Source organism: Leuciscus leuciscus, assembly GCF_965113295.1.
Source record: "Leuciscus leuciscus genome assembly, chromosome: 15".
Classification (NCBI taxonomy): domain Eukaryota; kingdom Metazoa; phylum Chordata; class Actinopteri; order Cypriniformes; family Leuciscidae; genus Leuciscus; species Leuciscus leuciscus.
Genome location: NC_138739.1, coordinates 4780767 through 4806214, shown reverse-complemented (window position 1 = coordinate 4806214; position 25448 = coordinate 4780767). Strand labels below are relative to the sequence as shown.

At 37.0% G+C, this 25448-nt stretch overlaps 1 protein-coding gene across 22 annotated transcripts in view; it reads left to right on the top strand.

The window, feature by feature from the left end:
- ptprsa (protein tyrosine phosphatase receptor type Sa) overlaps positions 1-25448 on the top strand; it is a 204860-nt gene that overhangs the window by 27863 nt on the left and 151549 nt on the right. For 19 of the 22 annotated variants that reach the window (XM_082138939.1, XM_082138943.1, XM_082138942.1 and 16 more), the window contains one exon: positions 16856-16935. The gene's annotated coding sequence lies outside the window, so the exon portion shown is untranslated. Of the gene's footprint in view, positions 1-16855; positions 16936-23891; positions 25339-25448 lie in introns of those variants that run through there. The other 3 variants (XM_082138949.1, XM_082138950.1, XM_082138951.1) reach the window with 2 other exon arrangements.

Below are 25448 nucleotides of genomic sequence, written 5' to 3'. Positions count from 1 at the left end.
TATTAATGTATTTAATAAATACTCATTTTTTATTAGCAATATTAAAATGAACTTAATATAAAAAGTTCAGTTTAATCTTTAATAATTTAATTGTGTATGTTTTGGTAGAATTTTTTTATATATATATATATGTGTGTGTGTGTGTATGTTTTGGTAGAAAAAAATACACACACACACACACACACACACACACACACACACACACACACACACACACACACACACACACACACACACATATATATATATATATATGTGTGTGTGTTGTGTATATATATATATATATATATATATATATATATATGTGTGTGTGTTGTGTATATATATATATATATATATATGTGTGTGTGTGTTGTATATATATATATATATGTGTGTGTGTTGTATATGTATGTATATATATATATAGCATTTGCTTTGAAACTCCAGCTGCCTGAAGTCGCTCTCACTGATCCGTGAATTGACAGGAAGTGACTTCCAGGTCCAACGGTGTGAATTGAACTTGCAGTGAAATCAATAAGTGCTGAGAATCCCCTTCACAGGCTGACGGTACCCATCTCCTCCATGTCCGCTTTGGTTCCTGGGGTTAGCTGAGCGAGTTTGAGTGCTAGCGGCGGGTGGGTGTCGACTTTCCAAGGAGAGCCGGGGTGAAGCTTGTGTTGCTGTCGACCCCGCGCTGACTCGTCTGCCAGCAGAGCTTGAATCTGTCCATTATCGTGCTGTCGCTGAGGGCAAGGTCCTGCCCTCTTAAACACTGTAGCGAGGCTAGGCTAATGCTAGGCTAATGCCCTCCTGGGGCAGATAATAGGAGTATAATCCTCTTATCCACGCCTGGGGCCGTCTGTAGGAGCAGGACACCTCAGTGCGGATCTCTGGCCCCGCGTTGGGCGCCAGGTCTCGGATCCCCTGCGCACTGGTATATGTGGCTCTTCCCTTGGGGAAAATGCAAAAACGAGATAGCGGAAAGATACTAAAGCTGCTAGCATCCATAGCAACCGAGATTCGATTTTTAGCTAGTTAATGACATGTAGCATGAATTTCTGATGAATAATGTTGATGAATGCTGTTTTTTTGTTTTGTTTTTTAGTAAAGAGCTGATTAAGATGTGAATGAAGTTAAATTGACGTTAACAGATGAAGTTCAGTGTGTGGGTTCATGCAAATGGAGTCTTTTCACACACTAGATCAAGACTTCAGAACCAGTTTCATTCACTGTCGGATGATTTCTTGGACATTACTTCTGTTAGTTGTGCTTAGATGCTTTCACTGAAGACTCATTGTTTCTCAGCCGGAGACTATTGTGTGGTGTGTGGATGTGGCATTGAGCGACAGTGACGTATAGTCCAGTATCCTATAGTTCGTGTTCGGACTCGCCTATATATATTCCAGCTCATGACAGGCGGCGAGTGAGGCTTTTAGCAGGGATGCTGGTCCCTTCACTGGAATACAAATAAGCCGGAGCCGGGCTGGACGCAGCATGGAAAGTGAGGATCAATTCCCATAAAAGCCTCGTTTTACACGTTCGCTGTACTTGCTTTAAATCAGCCAGAAATTGAATTTGGATGAATTGCATCCTGGTTATGGTGATGTTCGCTGTTACCTCACTCTCCCTTTTTAAGTGGTTTTTCCTTCCACTTTCCTTCGTGCCGTTTAAGTGCATGTTGAGAGTAAACAGTGATGGATACAAATCTTTAAATGGGATTCTGGGAAGGTAGCGGATGGAAGGAAGGAAGGAATGAAGGAAGGAAGGAATGAAGGAGGCGAAGCACTGTGTTCGCATTTGACTTCGTCCATCAAGAACAGTTGTAATGAGATTCAGGGTCGATAACATGCAGCAGGGTTTCTCGAGATCAAGCGGTTTTCCATCTCTTTGGCTAATGCTAGCTCGCTCACGTAGCGCACGCTCCCCAGAGAGTGACTTATCAATGAGTCCGTGTCACTTCATCAAAGCTAGTAATTATTCCTGTAAAACTGTCTACAGGTTAGCCTTGTGTACAATTAAACTTCTTTTAGTTTTTCTGCAGTCTACACTGAAACATATGGAGATCCTAAACGGACATGGTGATGGAAATAATATGTGACCCTGGATCACGTCACCAGTCTCGAGTCGCACTGGTATATCTGTGGCAATAGCCAACAAAACATTGTATGGGTCAAAATTATCGATTTTTCTTTTATGCCAAAAATCATGAGGATATTAAGTAAAGATCATGTTCCATGAAGATATTTTGTACATTTCCTACCGTAAATATGTAAAAAATTTGTTTTTGTGAGTGAATGCAGCACAATCGCCAATATAAATGCACAACTTTAAAGGTGATTTTCTCAATGTTTCTATTTTTTTGCACCCTCAGATTCTAGAGTTTCAATAGTTGTATCTCCGCCAAATATTGTCCTATCCTAACAAGCCACACATCACTGGAAAGATGTATAAATCTCAATTTCAAAAAATGTACCCATGTGACTGGTTTTGTGGTCCAGGGTCACATATGAGATGGGGGATGAGATGTTTATGTTTCCCCGAGAAACTTTGCGTTCGCTCGCGAAATGTTTTGCGTTTCCCCGAGAAACTTTGCGTTCGCTCACGACATGTTTGCGTTTCACCGAGAAACTTTGCGTTCGCTCACGACATGTTTGCGTTTCACCGAGAAACTTTGCGTTCGCTCACGACATGTTTGCGTTTCACCAAGAAACTTTGCGTTCGCTCGCAAAATTTTTGCGTTTCCCCGAGAAACTTTGCGTTCGCTCACGACATGTTTGCGTTTCACCGAGAAACTTTGCGTTCGTTCACAAAATGTTTCGCGTTTCACCGAGAAACTTTGCGTTCGCTCGCGAAATGTTTTGCGTTTCCCCGAGAAACTTTGCGTTCGCTCACGACATGTTTGCGTTTCACCGAGAAACTTTGCGTTCGCTCACGACATGTTTGCGTTTCACCGAGAAACTTTGCGTTCACTCGCGACATGTTTTGCGTTTGCTCGTAAAATTAATTTATTTATTTACAGTTAATAATTTTAGTGCTTCAACAAAGTTATTTTAACGTTTTTAATAGTTTTAGTTTTAGTTAACGCTAAATTAGTTTTAGTTTATGATAATTATGCTGAGCTGAAATGTTTTTTCTTGTGTTGGTTTTATTCACAACCTCGAAGAAGTGTAGAGATTTTCATTATATTTTATGAACGTGTTATCTAGGTCCAGATTGAGCTGTCCAGTCACGTTTACTGTACTGAGATGAGGAAACTGCCATGCAGTGGATGCTAATGGTTCTTGAAATCTTAAAACTGTGTAATGTTTGCCTGCAGTAGAATTAATCATCCTTTCAGATTAGCATTAGCGTTGATGCTGCCTTCGAGTCATGTCAGAATGACTGTATTTACGAGATGAACGCCGCCACAGTGTCTTAATTACCAGCGGGAGACTCGGGAATCTCTTTGAGCCTTGACTTTACAAGTTGAGTGCGCCAGTTAAACAATATTGGAAGCTAATTGTTTTTTATCCACGTCGATAAGAATTGTGATAAAACTAGTTTTATGTCTTATCATCCTCGTGTCTATCTTGATTCACAACCAAATGACTCTCACGAACTGATTCTTTTTTGAATCTATCACTGAATGAATGAATGAACAGTTTAGGTACTCAAGGCTTACTATTTTACATTAATATTTAATTATTGATTTATGTTACACATTAATATTATTAAATGATAATTTTATTGCGTGTCCTTCATCGGCTGCCATTCCCGGAGAGCCGGATTGCTGACGCCGGTCTAAATGTGCGGTTAATGACTGGCTTAATGGACCTGTAATGTGCCTGTATCCTACAGTTGTGTTTTTCCTGCACTAAGCTCTTAAGAAGCATTCCCTCACTCCTAACCCATATTCCCAGGATGGCCGGTTCATCCGTGCCGGCATTCTTGGCCTCACACATAGGCTTTAGCGTTTGGCCTAGATGCGGAGAACGCTTTTGTTTCTCTGTAGGAAATTCTTACACGTCGCCTGTCGGAAAAGATGGATCCTTCAAAAAATGTGATAAATAATAATTAATAATAGTTTGTCTTTCAAATTTTTTCATGTATATTTGTTTTTTTCAATTAAATTATTTAAATAAAACATAATAATAATAATAATACATAATATTCATATACATTCATATTACAAAAAAAAACAGTACTATATAATAATAATAATAATACATATAGTTTTTCAGCCATATTTTCTTTATTAATGATTTCCCCCCTTTATTTTTATTATTTATTTAATAATAAATATTTTCATGTTTGTAGTCATATTTTTCTTTATGAAAATTAAAATAATATAATTATATTAATTATAAAAAATCATATTTTTCAATTATAATTTTAATAAAAAAATGATAATAAATATTTTCAATGCTTTTGATATTTTTATTTTTAAATCTAATATTATATTAATTACATTTATTATTGTTGTTATTATTAATACACATTTTTCATATTTCTTTCAAACATATTTTTATTTAAATAGGAAAATGTAAATATATTAATACTAATATTAATAATAAATATTTTTATGTTTGTAATCATATTTCTTTTTAAGGAAATGAAAATAATACTTTTTTATTAATTATAAAAAAGCATTAAGATTTTCTTTAAAAAATTTAATAATAATAATTTCACGTTTTTCAATAATATTTTTTTTAAGTTAATTAATGATTATGTATTTTTTATATGAATGTTAATAATAATAAAAGTAGTAGTAGTAAATAATTTTTTTTTTTATAATTTTTTATAATCTTTTTCTTCATTTTTTTTTCTTTAAGAAAATGTTAATTTAGTTATATTATTCAAAAAAAATTAAATATTTTTTATATTTTTCTTTAAGAAAATGAAAGTACTATAATTATAATAACAATATTTATTTATTTTTAAATCATGTTTTTCTTTTTTTTAAAGTTGGCAAATTTTTCCCAAATAAGTCATATCTAATCCCATTCTCTTTATTCTAAAATAATAATAATAAAAAAAAATTTGTTATATTAGTATTCATTGCGTTTAGCATGAGTAGCAAGGGTTCGTTTCTAGCGTGTTGCCTCTAGGACTGGCGAGGAGACACTAAAGGCCGTGTGAAAGCGTGACGGATGGAGGATCGATGGTGAAGGTGCGGCTGTGGGAAACAAACACACACCCGTTCACCTCACGAACGAGAGGCCACCGCTTTAAGAGCGATTCATGTTTTGATGAGTTTAATCCAGCCAGAGAAGAGCAGCTCCCCGCTGACCCTGAACACTGAAGGACCTCGGCGTTGTTATCAGATCATCGCGCTCTTCCTGACGCGGCTTTCCTCTTTCAAGTGCTCTTTTAATGAATTCCCTCAGAGATGCTATCGCGCACAACGCTAGGAGCTAACATCGCTCCTGACCGAATCCCCAGTCCATCGCTTTTATTTATCAGCGGCTTGGGAGGTCAGGACTGAGAGATGGTGGATGTTAGCATTAGCGAACTGGCGAGCCTCTGCCACTCATACGCCAACATTAGCATGTGCGTTGTGTTAAAGAAGAAGTGGTGGCACGTTTTGTGCTTCATTTTGTGCATAAACATGTTGTACGTCTAATAGCACTGTGCAATCTTCAGCAAGAGGCACTTATAAGATGATTTCTCATAATTAGCTTAAGTCTAAATGTTTGAATTATGTCAAATTATGTAGAACTCATATTACATATAAAATGTACATACTTAATGCTGCTTAAATGTCTGTATTTTCCTTTTAGGGTGAATCTTGTAATAAAGTATTATTTCTCAGAATAAAAAAATATTATATAAAATATAATAAATATTTTTCATACTTTATCATAAAATATATATGATAATTTTTAATAAAATTAATATAAAATTAAATATAAAAATATGATTAAAGTATAAAATTATATAATAACAATAATAATATTTTCCCTTAAAGGTAAAATATGTAAGAATTGTTTATCAAAATATCCACAAAAAAAAAAAACACTTGCATAATGTTATATATTTCTTTCAATTGTGTACTTCCATTATCCTAAATGTTTCCAAGAATTTGTAAATTCAGAGAAACCGTCCCTGTTCACTTGTTGCCTGTCAATGCTGTCTGATATCCGCGTTATCCCTGGTTTCCGCTCGATCTGCCATTGTAACCATGGCGACAGACGTGGACAACTGCGTTATGTTTAGCGGCGCGCTCACACTGTTGTTTCGCTCAAACATTATGGACCATGGCAAGCAGACTTTGGGACAAAAGGAGAACTAAAACGAGGATCAATATCAGCGTGGCGTTTTCGAGATGCCGAGAGCTAGCGTCCGCGACAAACTTTAGCATTAGCATTAGCGCCCTGCTTCATTCCTCAGTCATGTTCAAAACATCAATGTTCACTCATCCATAAACATTATTAGATCCATCAGCATGCATGAGACAAGTTCCATAATTCCGCTTATGCGTCATCAACCTACGCCTTTGTTATTGTAAGAGGTTAGTGGCCCCTAGTGGCTAAATTACATATTGTAGCTTTAAATTAATGTTATTTCCATTTTTAGCATTTGTATTTTTTTTGCATTGTAACATTTTCATGACAATTTTGCATATTTTTGCGGGATATTATCAATAACTGCAATGCCGAATAATCTCATTGTTGTTACTGTAATATGAAAAAAAAATTTTTAAAGTACTATATTAATTGGTTGTATTGCCTTTTATGAATGCTTATTTAAATTAAAAGTACTGTCTAATTATAGTAAAAATACTGTATTACAGTAATACGAATCATGCATACAGTAATGAGAATTATGAATATAAACATTAAAACATCTGGATGCATTGCCGTAATGAAAATTTGGAGGTACAATAATTATTTATTATTTATAATATTATATCATATAATAGTAATAATTTTCATAATATTAATTAAATGACAATTATTATATATTATATCATATTATATACATTATAATACAAATGTACAAAATTTCATTATTGAGAATCATGTATTGACAATAATGATTTTTTTAAAAAGGAATAGTATTAATGATAAATAATATAATAAAATAAAAAATGTCAGTAATGAGAATCATGTTTTGACAATAATGAAAAAGATGAAAAACGTAATAATATTAATGATAAATAATAATAATAATAATTTTTATTATAAAATAAAAATGTCAACAATGAGAATCATGTATTGACAATAATGGAAAAAAATATTTAAATAGTAATAATATTACTAATAATAATTACAATAATAACAGAAATTAAAAAGTCTCAGTAATGAGCATTATTTGTTGGCAGTAATGAAAATAAATAAAATCTGGATGCATTAGAGTTTAACTCATGAAACTGTCACAATGTAAAAAAAAAAAAGTTTATTTTTCTTCATGCAAAATGTAGTTAACTTATTTTACATTTAATCCTTTAGCAGACGCTTTTATCCAAAGCATCTTACAAACGAGAAGCAATCAGACCAACAGTATGCAGGAGCTGTGGCCAGTCCCAGTTAGTCTAGCACACTTATTCTTTTAAAGAGACATATAGAATAGAAGGTGTTAGATTAGTGTGTGAAGTGTTTCAGGCAGATATCGTGCTCCATTTCTCTTTGCGACGGACTGCTTTGTAGTACGAGACTGATTCTGCGCCGGCTTTGTAGTCGGCCGTCACACACCATCAGAGAGAAAACACTCGGCCTTCACACTTTGAACCGACGCAAAACCCAGTCCTCTTCAAGTTGTCCTACTTTCAGAGTCTGCAGCGCTGCTTTGTGAGTCGCAGTTGTAATGGCTCTATTTGTTTGCTGTCTGGGCTGTGTATTTTCATAATGCGGGCTGAGAGGAATCTGGCAATAAAATGGTGTATAAATCAATTAGAGCTGAGGTAGATTCATATCTGGCTTCTCCTCGGTCTGCGGCTGAAGTAACTATTGCCATTACTCACACAGAGGCGAGATGCTGATCACATGGAGAACGCTCTGCTTGCACTTACTCCGGCACCTTGCTAAATGGGCTTCAATTTTTAATTTCCACAGGAACAGAGATCACATCTAAGGAGGAGGATAGCATGGCGCTCATTTATTTAAGGAGCGATGGTTAGGCGAACCGGGAGGACAACGGGACGTCCTGAGTGATGGTGGGATATTGAGTTGATCGAGATCTAGATCCAGAAATGACCTTAAAATCAGGATAAACTGCCCAATATACTCTTTGGGAAAAAAAAGAGTTTTGTATAGAATCCATGGAAGCTTGTTTCCGCCAAGGAATTAAAAAAATGTATTGCGAATAATTGTGAATTTTGACTTTTTTTTCTCAGAATTGTGGGAAATAAAGTCAGAATTGCGAGAAATAAAGTCTGAGATGTGAGATAAAAACTTGCAATTTCGAATTATAAAGTCAGATTTGCGAGATATAAACTCGCAATTGCAAGAAAAAGTCATAATTGTGAGATAAAAACTTGTGATTGTGAATTATAAAGTCAGATTTGGGAGATGCAAACACAATTGCAAGAAAAAGTCATAATTGAGGGATATAAACTTGCAATTGCGAAAAATTTAAGTCTGAGTTGCAAGATATAAACTCGCAATTGCGAATAATAAAGTTAGAGTTGCGAGATATAAACACAATTACAAGAAAAAAAGTCATTGTGAGATAAAAACTTGTGATTGCGAATTTTAAAGTCAGAATTGCGAGATAAAAAACAATTGTAAGAAAAAAGTCCGAATTGTGAGATAAAAACACGCAATTGTGAATTATAAAGTTGCATTTGCGTGAAAAAGTCAAAAATCGCAATTGTGAATTATAAAGTCAGAATTGAGGGATAAAAATTCATAATTGCGAATAATGAAGTCAGAATTGCGAGATATAAACACAACTGCAAGAAAAAAAGTCAGAATTGTTAGATAAAAACACGCAATTGGGAATTATAGTTAGAATTGAGGGGAATATCATAAGTTTATAGTTTCTATTTCATAATTCTGACTTTATAACTATATAAGCTTCCATAAGAACTCTGTGGTTCTTGACTCAATTTTGAAGGACACTTTATGCCAAAAAGTTTCTATATAAGCAGAAATGTCTTAAATAACTGCACAATACTTTGTTTAACGGGTTATTTCCATATTTCCAATAAATTTCATTTTTGGCAATATTTTTGCCAGTCAGGTTCTAGAATCTTTTCGATCCTATTTTTCTTTTACAAAATGTTATTAATAAAGCATATTTTAGAAAACCTTTTTACATAGAAGTACTTACATGTTATGGTAGTGTTTATTGTGCTGCCATTAAATCCAGCTTTTAATGTTGTTTATATGTCTATGTTGTGTTTTTAATATGCTTTAAGACAAACCATGTGTAAGTTCATAAGTCGACAGCATTGCTGAGTATTTTCTCCTTAAAACTGCAGTGAACCAAAGACAGTCTCAAAAACACGCTTTGAAATCGCTGGTGTTCCTTGTAACCAATCAGATCAACGTGTGATCGTCAACCAGTGGATCTCTGAGCTGAGTGAGTGAGTGAGTGAGTGAGTGGAGGCGGGGCTCATTTGCATATTCATAGAACCGCGCATACATTCAAGCTATTTTAAGGCATTTTTTTCAAGGAAAAAACTTTTAAATATGTCATTTTGGTGATCAAATATGAGTTTTAAGGGATACAATTACTGACTACAGGTGGACTTTAAGATAAAAGCCTAAATCTTAGATGTACTACAGACTTTCTCTTCCGAGAAATATTGCAGACAATATTTTTGTCCAATCGGTTTCTCTGGATTGAGAGCAACAATTTTTGTAAAAAAAATATTACATTTTTTGTAAATAGGCTATAGCTAAAAGCAGAAGTATGAATTTGCACCAAAATATAGTTTTGATTGGACGCACGATAATTGACGTCAGAAACTAAAGATACATGTTTATGTTAATAAAGTTTCCTTCATAGTATTCAGCATCGTTTTCCCTCCCGTTTCCCCAAAAGTCAGTTCTGATCGGTTCATAACCGGCTAGTTGTGATTGACTGAGATCCACGGGTCTTGAGAATCACTCTACTCCTGACTTGAGTACTTTTTTTTTTTTTCGGAGAAAAGCAGACGCATTCAACAATGCAACCCCGTGTTATTTGCCTTGACAATCTCCTCGAAAATGATCTGATATATAGTGTCGTGCCCTGTGAGCGGGAAAGATGGAGCGGGAAAGAGCGCGCGAGAGCCACTTCAGAATATCAATGCCTCAAATACTTCACTTCAGGCCTTTTCATTTCGTTAAAAGCCCCCAGATCCCCTCGAAATCACAAACGCCGGTCCTTCTTCCAGAGATAATGCAGATATTGTCGCTGCAATCATCATTATAAGCGCTTTTTTGGCTCTGGCGTGCCTGAGCTGAGGGGTTTATTTACAGCGTCGTAATATTTGTATTAATTCGCCATCAAAGCCGTTATTTATCCGCAGACGGGACGGGGGTGCGGCGGTATCATACGGCTCATTTCTAATGAGTGCGGATTAGCGTGGATGATCCGGCTCTGGTCCGGCGTTCCCGAGGTCAAAGGCAGCCTGGAATTCTGTGGCACAAATCCTTAGGCAAGTATGATTTAGTATTAATAAACTAAATGATTTTTTTCTGTTGCACTCCCTCCGCGAGCACGGGATAAACATAGATTATACATTCACAAGAAACCTTTGATTAATTTCACGCTGACATGTTAATAATACGGAGTGTGTGCAGACTTATAAACTCTCGTAAAATGCATTTTCCCTAAATATCTTGTCTAGTTTATTTTTTTTTACGTCTCACAACTTATATAGACTTTCTTTGTCTTGTTAAGGCAAATTTTATCTGCAAGCATCATAAATACACAGCTAAATCATATTTTCAGTTTTGTATAATTTGGCTAAACTACAGGTCCATTAGAAATTATGTGCACAGTAGTAATTTCTGGGGGAGAATGACAAATCATTTTCAGACCATAAATGTTGTTGTTTTGGTTAAATATATATATATATAATTAAGTCTGTAAATTTCACTAAAAACAATATTCCTAATTGAAATAATTCCCGCCCAAAATAAAGGGGCGGGGCCTGGTTGAGTTAGTTAGTAGTGTGTTAAACTGGCGGTTATGGAAAGGGACGGGACATTTCCCAAACACACTAGAAGCGCTCGACCAATCACAACATACTGCTCCAACCGACCAATCAGAGCACAGTGTGCTTTTCAGAAGGAGGGGCTTCATAGAGACAGGAACTAAACAGAGCGTTACTGACAGACTGGGAAGAGAGGAGCCGCAACAATGGAGAATATGAGGAAAATAATCAACATTCAAGCAGGAAAACCTTTGTAAAAGGGCATAATATGACCTATTTGAAGCAAACACCCAGAAAAACAAGATGTCGTCCGTCCATGCGCGCTGAAAACAGCACGAGCGCCACTGAAACGCTCTCCAGAGTTGCAGAACATGAGCGATGAGGCTTTTGGCCGGTCGTAAACAGGTGTGGGCCGACTGATTAATCGTAATTAATCCGATGTGTCCATTCCTCCGGCTGGGACACATCTGCGACGAGCGCCGGTCCAAATGTCACAATGTCAGCGAAGGGCAATACGATTACTTTGATTAAAAAACTCAAACAATTAATTTATTCTGGGGATTCCAGGGTTGGATCATTGCAGTGTTTGGGGTCACGGTGTTATTGAGTACATCTGTCCGTCCCGTCCAGATTGGCCCAGATCAACAGCGACTGCAACAAGAACAGCGCCTCTTTTCATTTGGCAGGCCGCGCTGTCATTATTATTTTGCGGGTTATGGAAAAGCTGGCTATTTTAAAAGGATAACAGTGGCACTTATCTGTCCAAAACAGGCCCACTAATAAAACTTGAGTCGGAATGGCTTGGGATGGGGAGATTTATTCCCGGAGAAAATGAGACACGAGGGAGTGAATCCGTCAAATGTCACTGAGTTCACATGAACATGTCCAGGACTCGAATGTGCTTTTAATCATTTTGAGGTAGAACTTAGAGAGTAAGTGTTACTTTTTAATTATAATAATAACATTAATAATTATAAATAATATTTGTGTTTTATATTATTTGTAATAATTTTAATATTTAACATTAATGTGTTAATAATATGTAATTTAATATTACTATATTACAAAATGAATTGATAACAAATATTTATTTATTTTATTTTGTTACTTATTGGTTAAATTGACCTTGTGTGTTACATATTAATTGTAATAATTGAAATATTTAATATTAATATAGGGTTAATACATAGAATATAAAAATATGATATTAATAAATCGATTTAAATATTTAGTGTAACAAATTTTTTACAAAATTAATTCATAAATATTTATTTAGTCATAATAATGCTAATAACAATTACATAGGCTATATTAATTGTGTTAATGTTGTTTATTACTTGTAATAATTTTAATATTTAATATTAATATTGAATATAATATGAACATTTATTAACTATTTAATGTTTATATATTTCAATATTTGTACTTTAACTAAATTAATTGATAACAAATATTTTATTTATTTATTTTTGTTTACTTATTTTATTTTATTTAGGTAGTGGCTAAATTGGCCTAATAATAATAATAATATCATAAATCAGAGTCATAAGTTGTTTCATTTTAGTATCAACTTTGTCTCAGATGTTTCTCCTAGAATTTAAAGATATAGAATTAACATTGTAAAAGTAGAAATGTTTCGCTGACTTGTAAACCTCTTGTGAGAGTCATGTGAGGTTACTGTGGTGTGAGCCAGAGCCTTCAGTCTTCTTTCATGTAGTGCTGAGGAACATAGAGACATGAGCGAGGTCGTGTGTGTGAAGGTTCCTCAGGGAGCGCTGACTTTGGTGCGTGGATCTATTTCTCCTCTAACTGAATCACTGTGGCGTGAGCTCTGGGATCGGCTCGATTACTGCAGATCTGCTGATGTTACACTCCTGGAACATTTCACATCAATACTGTTCAAAGATTAGCAAAACAAATACATATACAAATTAATTATTATTTTGTTCCAACAATTACACACATTTTACCCTCTCTTTCCTTAACCTAAATTAAATTTGATGAAACAAACACTACCATAACTTACTTTACCAAAGTTTTTTGCCATTTCATTTCTTTTATTGATCAATTAGATTTTGGGTGTCTACACCATTTACAAATAGTGTAAAATCCATTTGTAAATGTACTTAATTGTCATGAAATATGTTGCAAATATGTGAAAAATATATTCTTAGTTTCATACAAAACAATTATATATATTTTTTATATATATAAAAATTTTTCTTGCAATATATATATATTTTTAATTATATATGTATATATATATATATATATATATATATATATATATATATTATTTATTTTATTATTATTATTTATGAGACAAAATAGGCTATAAGCAGGTCATTCATGATTAGACCATCAGAGAATTTAAACCAATAAAACACATGATCAATATTTGATGATGATGATGATGATGGGGATTATTATTATTAGATTTTAATCATTTATTAAAAGATAAAAACTTTTTTATGATGCATAATTATTATTATTATTATTATTATTATTATTAATAAATTGTATTAGCTTAGTCATTTATTTTAAAAAAAATGTTTCAGTGTGAATTATGAATAACTTTATCATGCATTATTATTATTATTATTATTATTAACTAATTAGCTTCCAATCATTTATTAAATATAAATCATGTTTCTGTAATGCATGAAGAGAAGCGCTCCTGAGTTTGCCAGATTAGTTTCCTCCTAGCTGAAGTGTGTGAGGATGCTCCTGTGCTTCTGAAAGAGTCGATCGAGTGTTCTGCACACTGTGTGTCATCACGCATCCACCCTCTCCCAGTTAGCCCTGCACCATGATGCTCCGCCATCTGTCGCTGACCAGTGCCTGAGAAAACCAGCTACATTTAGACTCTTGTTAGTGTGCGCTCAAGTGCACCACCCCGTTCCCATCGCGAGCGCGCACTTCGATTTATCACACACCCTCTCTTAACATTGAGGCTAATGTACTGTCGCGTCCCCTGGTGGGGTAGCGGTAGTGCTAGCTCACAGCTATGCTATATTCAGCCTGATTAATGAAGCGTCTGACGGAGGGAGTGTCTGCGATGTGTGTGCTGAATAAATGTCGTACATTACACAAATTCCCGCTCGCTTTAGCAGCGAAAGCTGAGAGGGCGTCACACGGCCCTCCCTCCCTGCCTTGTGGGACCTCTCTCGGCACTCAGCGGTTATGATTGGGTAGTCTCGAATTAAAGCATCCCGTCAGGACGAGGAATCATGTCCGCCCGCTGGCTGGCCGGTTGTCGTGGAAACCGTGTCCCAAGAGGAGGCTGAGGCTTGTCTATGAGGCAGGGAGAGGGATGAGCACAAAGATAAAGGGAGGAATAAAACTTGTTTCTGACAGCGCAACAAGAGCACAAAACCTTTTAAACGGTGAGGAAGCGATAAACTAGTGAAAGTGGTGTTTCGTTGAACATTTAGAAAACGAGGAGACTTAACTTGGTGTGTTTTTGCATTGTAAAATGTGTCCAAGTCATAATGTGACATAATGCACTGCATCGCAACAGGAGCTCAAAAGTCCAGTTACTGTTTTGTTTGTGATAAACTAATGAAAGTGCCGTTTAGTTGAACGTTTAAAAGGCGAGGATGCTCGTTTTGGTGTGTTTTTGCATTATAAAATGTCTCTGTAAGTTATAATGCAACATAATGCATTGCATTGCAACAGGAAATGTTGTGTTTGCGATAAACTAACGAAAGTGGCGTTTCGTTGAACGTTTATAAGGCGAGGACGCTCGTTTTGGTGTGTTTTTGCATTATAAAATGTCTCTGTAAGTTATAATGCAACATAATGCATTGCATTGCAACAGGAAATGTTGTGTTTGCGATAAACTAACGAAAGTGGCGTTTCGTTGAACGTTTATAAGGCGAGGACGCTCGTTTTGGTGTGTTTTTGCATTATAAAATGTCTCTGTAAGTTATAATGCAACATAATGCATTGCATTGCAACAGGAAATGTTGTGTTTGCGATAAACTAACGAAAGTGGCGTTTCGTTGAACGTTTATAAGGCGAGGACGCTCGTTTTGGTGTGTTTTTGCATTATAAAATGTCTCTGTAAGTTATAATGCAACATAATGCATTGCATTGCAACAGGAAATGTTGTGTTTGCGATAAACTAACGAAAGTGGCGTTTCGTTGAACGTTTATAAGGCGAGGACGCTCGTTTTGGTGTGTTTTTGCATTATAAAATGTCTCTGTAAGTTATAATGCAACATAATGCATTGCATTGCAACAGGAAATGTTGTGTTTGCGATAAACTAACGAAAGTGGCGTTTCGTTGAACGTTTATAAGGCGAGGACGCTCGTTTTGGTGTGTTTTTGCATTATAAAATGTCTCTGTAAGTTATAATGCAACATAATGCATTGCATTGCAACAGGAAATGTTGTGTTTGCGATAAACTAACGAAAGTGGCGTTTCGTTGAACGTTTATAAGGCGAGGACGCTCGTTTTGGTGTGTTTTTGCATTATAAAATGTCTCTGTAAGTTATAATGCAACATAATGCATTGCATTGCAACAGGAAATGTTGTGTTTGCGATAAACTAACGAAAGTGGCGTTTCGTTGAACGTTTATAAGGCGAGGATGCTCGTTTTGGTGTGTTTTTGCGTTATAAAATGTGTCTGCAAGTCATAATGCAACAATGCATTGGATCGCAACAGGAGCTCAAAAAGTTGTGTTTGCGATAAATTAGCGAAAGTGGCATTTAGGTAAACGTTTTCAATGCGAGGATGCTTGTTTTTGCATTATAAAATGTGTCTGCATTCGTAATACGACACAAGTATGCATTGCTTCACAACAGTAGCTCAAAGTCTGTTACTGTTTTGTTTGCGATAAACCAACGGAAGTGGCTTTTAATTGAACGTTTACAATGCGAGGATGCTTGTTTTTGCATTATAAAATGTGTCTGCAAATCATAATGCAACATAATGCATTGCATCACAACAGGAGCTCAAAATGTTGCGTTTGCGATAAATTAACGAAAGTGGCATTTCGGTAAACGTTTACAATGCGAGGATGCTTGATTTTGTGTGTTTTGCGTTTTAAAATGTGCCTGCATTCGTAATACGACACAAGTATGAATTGCATCGCAACAGGAGCTTAAAAGTCCAGTTACTGTTGTGTTTGCGATAAACTAACGAAAGTGCCGTTTAGTTGAACGTTTAAAAGGCGAGGATGCTCGTTTTGGTGTGTTTTTGCATTATAAAATGTGTCTGTAAGTCATAATGCAACATAATGCAATGCATCGCAACAGGAGCTCAAAATGTTGTGTTTGCGATAAATTAGCGAAAGTGGCATTTCGGTAAACGTTTACAATGCGAGGATGCTTGATTTTGTGTGTTTTGCGTTTTAAAATGTGCCTGCATTCGTAATACGACACAAGTATGAATTGCATCGCAACAGGAGCTCAAAAGTCCCAGTTACTGTTTTGTTTGCGATAAACTAACAAAAGTGGCGTTTCGTTGAACGTTTAAAAGGCGAGGATGCTCATTTTGGTGTGTTTTTGCATTATAAAATGTGTCTGTAAGTCATAATGCAACATAATGCATTGCATTGCAACAGGAAATGTTGTGTTTGCGTTAAACTAGCGAAAGTGCCGTTTAGTTGAATGTTTAAAAGACGAGGACGCTCGATTTGGTGTGTTTTGCATTGTAAAATGTGTCTGCAAATCATAATGCAACATAATTGCATTGCATCGCAACAGGATATCAAAATGTTGTTTGCGATAAACTAGTAAAAAGTGGCATTTCGTTGAACATTCTTTCTCCTCTCTTTCCTTCTCCTCTTTTACTCAAGGTGCAACCGAGGCTGCTGAAGAAAACGCCACTAAAACCAGCCGAAGAATGAAGCAGAAGGAATATTAAAACAGCAGAGAGGTAAAAACCTTCATGAGCTCCAACACCATCTGACCATATTAACCTTCTATTATTGTAAATCTGTTATTGTAAAGAAAAATAAGCTAGTTTTAGAGTGGATTTATGGTTAATTTAGGTTTAACATGAGCTTATATAATTTTAAGAGTGGTAATTCCTTTGTGTTTTATTTTTTTATCACATCATCTAGGCTGTCATCTATCATTATTGACGTGCTTTTTCCTGTTTGATCACATCATTACAGGCTTAGTGTGCATCCTAATGTGATATTATATGATTTACTGTATATTTATGAACGCTTTGAGGCAACATTTCTTTTTTTTCGCCTTCCTTTTGTTCATAAAGGTAGTTATTGGGAATATCTGTTTGTTTTTGGTACACACACACAAAAAAAACATTAAGTGCTTAGTTTGTGTGTGTTATTTCTCATTTTGTTATAGTGATGTGTTTCACACAGAGATGCTTGAGTATGTGCTGCTTGTGTGCTGTCATTGACCGTCTGTCAAAGATACGAGGCTCTCGAGTTTGCGCCGAACAGAGGGCGTTTGCTCAGATTATTTGCGGCCGGTGCCTGTTTCTTCTCAACAAGTGGAGAGCAGAGAAGGTCAGCACATCTGGACTCATCACCACAGGCTATTTGCGAGTGAGAGCAATGCGATTGGCTGAATATTGCATGCCGTACCGCTGTAGAGCTGAGATACGGGTGAAGAGCTCATTTCTGCTTTATTACCCTCCACATCTCCCCCTCGCCGCCGGTAAACAGCATTTATCTGTATGCGTGCTCATTGAACACGAGAACCGCGTCCGCTTGGGTCTTGTTTCTGTTGCTCTCCGTCAGCCAGGATCACAATTAACCAAAGCGATTAATCTTTACTACACACTTTAGGTCACTTCCCTCTGTCACGTCTACCAATTTTAAACACCACCAATTATCAGTGCTCTGATTATTTTTGGTGGTATTTAACTTGACCAACATTTTGATTATTGCAGTGAACTTGACACGCTTCGGGGGTTCTTCGTGACTTTATTTGTGAGTATTTTTGCAGTGAAGCTGGAATGGGTGTAGATGTGCCGTGAGCTCTATTGATATCCGGGCTGAAGTGTGTCGCAGGTCTGATCCGGGTCTGAATGCTGGAGATCTGCCGTGCCAGACTGAGTTAGAGTCGCTCGAGGGCACAGTGCATTGTGGGCAAATCCTGCAGGCGTGGGAGCCTCTGCAACACGGGGCCTGTTTGCTTTGGCCCTCCATTGTGTTCACAGGACAGACTCTGTGTCACAAACACACCAACACAAGCTGCAATAGAGAAGAGATGGACATAGAGTGTTTGTTTTGTTGGTAGAAATTTACAATCAACCAACATGGTGGTTATTGCAAGAAATGTTACACTTTAAGAAGCGTGCATTAGGACATTTGTGCACCTCAGTTTCCACAATGAATTTTCCTTATTAATTATATTTCATTATTTGTATTGTTGTTGTTTTTATTATTATTATTATTAATCATTCTGAATATTTGTTGTAAACTGTATAAAACATGGTCTTTGTAGATTCCTATCAGACAGCAGATAAGACTGTGCATTTGCGCTCTAATAGCTGTCAGTCTGCTTTCCTTCCTGACTATGGATCAGTTCACTTTCAGGAGACAAATACACACACACACACACACACACACACACACACACGAGAGGCTGTGTATTCAGAAATGTGTTCTTCGCACAGTGGATCTCAAGATAAAAGCTGATGCATTCCCTGGCGATGGAGAGACTGCATTTCTGTAGTACGTTGAAAGGAGGTTCCCCAAGGCTCTGTACGAGGCCTTCTGCAATTGATGTATTTTCCCCCTAATACGTGGTGAGCGAGGGCTTACATTGTTTTTCTCTTCTATTTGTATTAGTAAATACTGTGCAAAACATGCCTTTTTTTAACTTATTTTAACTTAAAGCTGTAAACTGTAAAGACAGTTTCCTGTTAAAACAATAATAATAATATTTTATTGTTATTTTATTACTATTACCATTATTATCATTAAATATTATTTATAAAAGTATCACTTATTATAGACATTTGTTAATTGAATACTGTGTAAGGGCCCATTCACACCAAGAACGATAACTATAATGATAAAAATATAGTTCTAAATGTGAAAGAATAGCGAGTCCACATCGCAACTATAAAGAGAAACAACATCGTTGGAATCACTTTCAGTGTTTGTTTTCCTGCTGATGAATGATACAAATATTGACAGCCAATCAGAATCCATCCTGCTTTCAGATCACAGACCACAAAACTGCAGCGCAAGATTATAATAAACAGAACGATATCGTTATAGTTATCTCTCATTCTTGGTGTGAACGGGCCTTAAAAAAATAATTTATTTTATTTTCCTTTTTTTTGCTGCTTGTATTAGTCATTTTGAAGCTATTTTGCAACAGGGTCTGTTTGGTAAGATATTATTAGCTATATCACCTAGCCTTTACAGCCTAAGTGTTTGTATGAGATAAATCTTGTGATATAGTGTGTGTGTGTGTGTCAGGCTGGAGCAGATATGTGCTGATGAGTTCCTCTCGGTGGCAGGCGGAGTGTTTGCACTGCAGTGCTGCGGTGTAGCGGCCCTCTGACCTGCTGGGTAAACAACCAGAGAGTCTCTGACTCCAAATAAGGCCAACACATCCACGGCACAGAGCAGAGGCAACCTGCCATCCTTTACAGCTCACTGAACACACACACACACACTCATCTCTCTCACTCCTGAGTTCCCCTTTCTTTCCGTTACTGTCTTTCTGTAGCCTGACTTCTCTCCTCACGTGTTTTAGTAAATGGAAATCCTTTCATCATTTACTCTCCCTCATGTCGTTCCAAACCCAAATGTCTTTTTTTTTCTTCTGTAAAACACAAAACAAGATATTCAGCAGAATGTTCAAGCTGCTTATTTACAACAAACGCATACAGTGATCAAAGCCAGTCAAATTCCAGAAAGGACAATAAAAGTGCTAAATAAGTGTAGTCCATATGACTTGTGCACTATATTCCAAGTCCCATTATCTGATAACCATATTTGTGTACATTCAGATATTCCACAGGAACATGTTGCACCAACATTTGACACCAGTTGTGGTTGATTACACTCATTTGAATATGCAATGGAGAGACCGCATTTCTGTAGTACGTTGAAAGGAGGTCCCCCAAGGCTCTGTATGAGGCCCCCTACAATTGATGTGTTTTCCCCCTAAAACGTGGCGAGTGAGGGTCTCCATCAGTTTTCTCCTCTGTTTTAGTGAATACTATGTTTTAGTGAATACATGCCTTCATTTTTTTTACCTATTATAACTAAATATACATTTTCCTGTTTGTATTATTAAAGCTACACTGTGTTGGATTTTCTCCCATCTAGCGGTGAAATTGTTTATGACTATCAACTGAATATTACTTTAGCTCCTCCCATTCCGAGGCCGTTTTAACTCCTACGGTTGCCGTATTAATTCAAATCTGCCGGCAGTCGCGATTAATCTCCCCCTTGCATTCGTCACGGTGCCACTGAGTGTAAAAACGCGAAAGGCGAAGCTTGAATTTCCAGGTATGTCCCTCTTTGGCTAATGTATTTTCAAGATGGAGGCGCAACATGGCTGCCGCCATTCGAGCGACTCGCTCGTATATATTCTAAATGGCAGATTCTACGCTTACGAGAATACTTGATTAGTTGGTAGAAGTAATTACACATTAATGAGCACATATCATTTTGAAAGAACAAAGTGTTTTTTGCTAAGAATCAACTTAAAAAATTACACAGTGTAACTTTAATTATAATGATATAATAATGCATACAGTGATCAAGGCCAGTCAAATTCCAGAAAGTGCTAAATAAGTGTAGTCCATAAATGACGTGTGCACTATATTTCAAGTCACATTATCTGATAACCATATTTGTGCACATTCAACTATTCCACAGGAACATGTTGCACCAGCATTTGACACCAATGATGGTTGATTACACTCATTTGAATATGCAAATTAAATTTGAGAGCTGAGAGATTTTAATAATAACATGTTATATTTCATACTTTTACATTCAATTATAAATGATTTTGCTCTCTCCCTAAGCTCTTGAAGGAATATAGTGCATGTGATTTAGAGTAATTAATACTTTATATTTCCTTTCAAAAGATGAATACAGTCAGTGTATGTTTTAAAAACAATCTGCTATAAATTCCTTTTGTGTTCCTGGAAGATAGAAACTCGTCTGGCTTTGAAACGTATATTTTACCTATATTTTTAGGTAAACTATTTCTAAATCCATTTTCTTTTAGTCTCTTTGGCATCATCTGAGATCCACTGCCTCAACGGTTCTACTCTTCATAATATGAATGTTGTTTCCTTTTTCGCTTTTAGTTTTGAAAAATGCTTTTGCCTTTTAAAAGTCATTCTGCTGTTATCCTACAGAGCAACGGACTGCAGACAGCCTGTGGCATCCACCAGTGTCAAATTTCATTTTTTTTTGGACACTCCCCCCTGTTCCACTGACCGTTAACTGCAGAAAGCACAGTACATCTCTAGTCATTTTAGCATTTGAACCTGCTCTCCCTGTGAGGGAAGAATGACCTCACCTTTGCATCTTTTGAAAAACAGTCATATTCTTCTTCGTTCAAAAGCAACAAGACAGTCACTTTAATATTTATGATACCGATCGCAATGACCTCTCCTTTCACTGTGAATATATAGACCCCTTTTGTGTGTGTGCGGACTGTCTGTAATGAATTCATAATCTCTGCAGTGGGACTTTGTAGATTCCTATCAGACAGCAGATAAGACTGTGCAGTTGCACTCTAATAGCTGTCAGTCTGCTTTCCTTCCTGCTATGGATCAGTTCACTTTCAGTAGACAAATACACACACACACACACACACACACACACACACACACACACACACACACACACACACACACACACACACACACACACACACACACACACACACGAAGGGCTGTGTATACAGAAGCATGTTCTTCACACACTGGATCTAAAGATAAAAGATGATGCATTTTCTAGCGATGGAGAGACTGCATTTCTGTAGTACGTTGAAAGGAGGTCCCCCAAGGCTCTGTACAAGGCCCCCTACAATTGATGTGTTTTCCCCCAAAACTTGGCGAGCGAGCCTCCTCTGTCAAACACGCCCAAAGTTTTGAAAGCACCTCAGAAAGGCACGTTTTTTTTCAAAGCAGCTTCAAAGTTCAGCATTCCCATGCCTCAGAAAAACAGCCATTAAATACACTGCAATCGTATGTGCCCTGAAGCTACTCATGGAAGCTATTAAAAATTATTGTCACACTAAACAGTGCTTTTGTGAGTTAATATTGCTTGTTTATTAGCTTCGCATATGTTAAATTCGATTAAGCTTTGTGTATTGCTTTGCTTGGTTGCTGAAACCAGTTATTCAAGTGTTTACCTTTTGAAAAATATAATATTGTAGCTATAATGAAGCTATATTTAGCAGGTCCTTCTCTAATTGCTTAGTTTTAATGCACCAAATTTTGACCTAATTATGCATCTACCTCTAAAATAGTAGTAAGCCATTCAATAACAATATAAAAATATGAATTGGCTGCTTTATCTAGTTCTACACAACATAGACGTTCCAAACCCACACACTGAAACAGCAAAGAAGAAAATATTTCCAGCATACAATGCTCATTATGGTCTTATGGATTGGCTATGTCGAGTGGTAAGTGATCTTTATCATTTCCCCCAGCATCCTCAGATGGCTCTTCAGCCCGCTGAAATTTACCATGCTAAGCTTTCCGCCACCAGGAGAGCGCGGGACACTCTGTAGCGTTCGATTTATAAGCCTGATTAAACTAGGCAAGTGTGAGTAAGAAACATGAGGGAAATCAACATAAAATCACAGCAGCGCTTTACGTGGCGTTCCTGCTGATTGGGTCTCGGCCCTTTATGATGGCACAGATCACCGTGGCCCTTAAATAAAGAGAAAAATGCGTGTAAACAATACTCCAGGGCTTCTCTGTAAAGGATGAGTTATTGTGCTAGGCCTTTGTTCATTGTTCGGTGCTGTTATAGGTGCAGGCCTTTAACTTGCGGTGTTTCAACACAATATGTATTGTGAATGTCTCTGATAAACACCCAGTGATTTATTTTTTTAGTAACTTCTTAGCCCAAAACACAGAGCTTTATTTGAATGCACTGCACATAACAACTACCTTTGGTTTTTTCTTATGTAAATGACTGTTTCACTCATTTAGGGTTGGGTAAAATTTAACTGTGATTTCTTTCAGTAGTTTTAATTTAGTTAAAACTGTGACAGTTATTATAGTTTCTAAACGAGTTTAGGAAAAGGATATTTTAAACACTAACGTTTTTTTATATATAGGCTATATATAGAAACATGTATGGCTAATTATAGTCATCTGTTGTTTTCTCCAAACACAAGTGTTGACTCTGGTTACTATGCAAGAACATTCTTTTCATAGGGGGTAAATATGTACAAATTGGCTATTATAGAGAAAATGAATCTGATTAGGGTCAATTTATTCCCTCCCGACTTCTTATTTTGGAGGTGGGATGGTTTTAGCGAGGGTTTCAAATGACAGATAGTTCATCTGTGCGCGCTCATTCACGGTGTCGTGAGCGCGCAGAGGCCTCCCCCTCCTGCGCTGTTTTGGGGAGGGTGAGCGAGCGGGAGAAAAGGGGGGGCAAAAGAAACCCCTACGAAACTGCCCCTACCCCCAGTCGAAGTCCCGGACCTGAAAAAGAAGAAAAGAATCTGATTCAGCTCTGGGACGCGGTGGACCGACAATCGACCAACATTTAAAGCTCTTTTTTAAAGCGCGTGAAGAGTTTCGTGCGCTTTTGGAGAGTTTACGCACGGACGCCGTCGACATGGCACGGATAACTGTTTTCTCCCGTTGAAAACTTCGCGTATTCAAGGAGTTAAGCCTGTTTTATGCTTCTGCGTCGAATCGACGGCGTACCCCCGCGGACCCCTCTGCGTCGACGCGAACCTCGACGCGACCCCTCCGCCGTAGCTTGACGTGCACCTCCAAAAAATTGTAACTACGCGTCGCGGTGACGCAGACCGCAGGGGCTGTGATTGGTCAGATTATACATCATTGTGACACTGAAGACTGGAGAAATGATTCTGAAAATTCAGTTTTGATCACAGGAATAAATTACACTTTACTGTATAGTCACATAGAAAACAGCTGTTTTAAATTGTAATAATATTTCACAATTATACTGTTTTTGCTTTGTATTTTTAATCAAATAAACACAGCCTTGGTGAGCAGAAGAGACTTCTTTTAAAAACATTAAAAATCTTACCGATCTAAAACTTTTGACCGGTAGTGTATATGTATATATTTATATATATTCTTTTCTTTTTTTTGTTGTTGCTAGAAATAAACTTCAATCAATCAAATCAATGTTTGTTTTGAAAAAAAGTTTGTTGTTTATTTACAATACAATGTTCACGGGTACATCATGGATATCAAGTAATTAACCAAGTTAACATGTTTCCCGTCGAGGCTTCCAACGCAGTTTGGGAAGTTCCAAAGTCGCCAGAAATCTGAAGCAATAGCTTCCCACTGGCTGGTTGAAGGGCAGGGCAAAAATTCGGGCTGCAGCGCAGTCCACAGCGCTTTGCAGACCTCCGATACTATGCGGGACACCGTGGTCGCACCCATTTTGTAGCCCAACCCGGTGATCTGTTGGTTTGCACCCGAAGATAAAATCTTTAAAGTCACTGCCAGTCTCTGAGCGAGGTCAATAGGCATACTGTGTGTAGTCTGATGCTGTATTAACGGCTTTAAACGATGAACAAGATCGTCAAATCGACCTTTCGACATCCGAAAATACTTAAAGTGCATTTCTTCGTCCAAGTCCCTCAGCGGTCGAACAACCGTAACAAATTCGCCAATCCTTCCCCTGTCTTCGTGCACTGGTCGTACAGACCACCTTCGCTGACGTCTTCTTTTTCTTCTACGATTAAACATTTGCAATAAAATCATTTGTTGTTCAACGTTGATTAGCTCCAGCTGCAACAACACTCTCTCTCTTTCGCTCGCCATTGTCGGAAATGAAAAAGCGGAACCGGCGCATGGAACCAAAACAAACTAGGAAAGAGATTCGCGAACCACACCACCCCCCTAGCGTTCTGGCGGTGAAATGCACCGCGATGCAACGCAACCCGACGCAGAACCATAAAACGGTCACGACGCCGTTGGAGTGACGGCGTAGCTACGCCGTGGAGTTGACGCAGAAGCATAATGAGGGCTTTATTCGGACCCCATCTCTGTTTTACATGGATGCAACATAGGACGCTTTTAAGAGGAATTATATGGTCGTACCGCATCTGCATTGATCCGAACTAAAGTTACGTGGACGTGCTTGGAACTATTGTAAGTAAACATGATTTTCTATGGTCATTTTAATCCGTAAAATCATTCTTGTATACTTTTCGCCAATTTTTAGACCGTTTCTATTCACTAAATATAACTATTTAACGATT